Here is a 2,268-nt window from a genome sequence, read left to right as displayed (position 1 = left end):
TGCAGGCAGCTGAACCTAATGAACGAATAGTATTAGACCAGCTGGCGACAGCTGCCTTTTTGTCGCCCCGCATGGTCCAATAGCTCTGTGCTACCCTGTCCTCGTGATCCGCTAATTCCTGCTGGATAGATAGATGATAGATAAACAAAGATAGATAGTTTATTAAAAACTGCATCACAGCCAAAGGCTAAATTGCGCAATTATTTACAAATGTTTTATGATACTTTAAAAAATTAATAAAAAACTGATTACAGTGTTAAAAATTCTATATAAAATATTTATATTAAAATATGTTAACTTATAAAGTGGGATAAAACTACAGCCTCGACATCGCATATATAACAGGGTTTCTTTTTCTGTTTGTACAAAGCTTCGGTATATTAAAATGACGCTGTCGTCTTAGGTTATAGTGTGAGTTGTCATAACCTGGTGAAAGGAGCGCTTTCAATTTATGGTTTGGATCACTAACAATGTTATCACAAAGCTTGCTGCATAGACCGTAATGATGATCCAAAATGGGTGTTACCCCCACCTCTATTGCCAAATTGCACTTTCCTGATGTTATTATTGATATTTGCTCTTTTCTCGAGCCGTACCAGCTTGTCTTTAAGTACTTGGGGAGACCGTTGAAAAAGACAGGTACTGCATAATCTATAACAGATCTCACGCACGATACATAGAACATTGCTAGATCTTGTTTCGGAACTCCCGCTCTTTTTAAGTGAGTTAGGAAATAGAGTCTCTTGCTGGCCTTTTTGGTTATCTCAGTTACATGGACGTTCCATGTTAGATCGTTCGCTATTGTAAGGCCTAGTAGCTTAATACTAGTAACTAATTCTACCTCCTTCCCTTCTAAGATAACGGGATCAAAGGCTCTTTGCTCTTAAGCAAAGGAGATCCTGAGTTCTTTACACTCATCGGTGTTTAATTGAACCCTGTTCTCGTGGGACCACTTTATTACTCTGTTAGCTATTGCTTGCACATGACTTTCTCCGCCTTTTACTACTACTTCAGACACCGTGGTGTCGTCCACATATTTCCATTGCTGTGCGTTCGTATCAAGGTCCTTAATCATTAGAACAAACAACCACGGGCCTAGTTTGGTACCCTGTGGTACACTGGCAGGGACTGGGCCCCATTCAGAAAAACACACTGATGTAAATTTAATATGCTGGGACCTGTCTGATAAAAAATCTATAATCCAGTTGATGATACTAGCTGGTAATTTACACTGCTGGGGAACTACATCACTTGGATCAGACTTAATCCTGAGACTAAGCCTGTCACAAGTGGCACAGGTGTCAGTGCGGGGAAGACCGAACCCTAAATTGAATTCAGTGTTAAATATGTGACGATACCTGTGTTCCGTGACCACCGGCTTGATTTTTGGTGGTAAAGGAAACCTCCTCTCTTGCCTTGCCTTAATTATATCTTTCTCCCTTTGCACAACTTCAGGCTCCTTTGCCTCCAGGTATTGCTGATATATCCGTTGTATGCTCAGGCCAGGGTTAAGGAATCTTTTTAAGGGGGCATCGGCTCTGGAGTAGTGGCTCGTCATTCTTGGACAGGACTTAATGTGATTCTTTATCTAGAATAAAAAAAGAACAAAACGGTCGTTAAAGTCATCAACTACAGGTATATCAACATTTTTGTCCAGGTGGTGCGCCTTTTTCACCCTAAATTTGCAGTGGATTGTGTAACGATGCATGACCATGTGAGATCCCCGATTAAAAATTAACCAAAGTTTTCCTCTCGCTTATTTTAAATGTATTTAATAGCTAATTTTAAGATAATGGTAAAGAAAAGTCTTAGTCAAAAATAAAGGATAAAATTTTTTAGGAAGAATCTTCATCGATTAGTCAACATACATAAATCAGAATTTTTTTAACCCAGGATTAGCTTAACCAGGCTTAAACTGGACGCGCTAAATCGCTTGAACGCAAGATACCTCTGATGTTACACGGTAACCTTAAGATCTACTGTCTTGAAATACGATAATTTCCATCTTAATTTAAGATGGTGTTGCATTAGACGGAAAACGTACGGAAAATCTTGGTGTAAGATTTAATTTTGACGCAGCATTGTAGTATATTGACTATATATAGAATCATGAGTTGAACTGGTGGTAATACTAACATCGACCCAAACGATTAAAGTAGAAGCAGAAATTATCTTACCCACTCGATGGTTTCTGGCTTTATTTTGTTTGGCCTGTTGTTGTGTTTTCCTTGCATTGTTATTGGTGATGGTGTTGAACATACTCTCTGC

At 38.9% G+C, this 2,268-nt stretch overlaps 1 pseudogene; it reads right to left on the bottom strand.

Annotated features, from left to right (window-relative positions):
- Positions 1 to 316: 316 nt before the first annotated feature.
- LOC146465201 (uncharacterized) lies at positions 317 to 1,075 on the bottom strand (annotated as a pseudogene).
- Positions 1,076 to 2,268: the final 1,193 nt, after the last annotated feature.

The sequence above is a fragment of the Pavona decussata genome, unplaced genomic scaffold (assembly GCF_977016875.1).
Source record: "Pavona decussata unplaced genomic scaffold, jaPavDecu1.1 SCAFFOLD_156, whole genome shotgun sequence".
In the NCBI taxonomy this organism is placed as follows: Eukaryota; Metazoa; Cnidaria; class Anthozoa; order Scleractinia; family Agariciidae; genus Pavona; species Pavona decussata.
The sequence above is the reverse complement of the archived record's forward strand: the minus strand, read 5'-3'. Positions and strand labels throughout refer to the sequence as shown.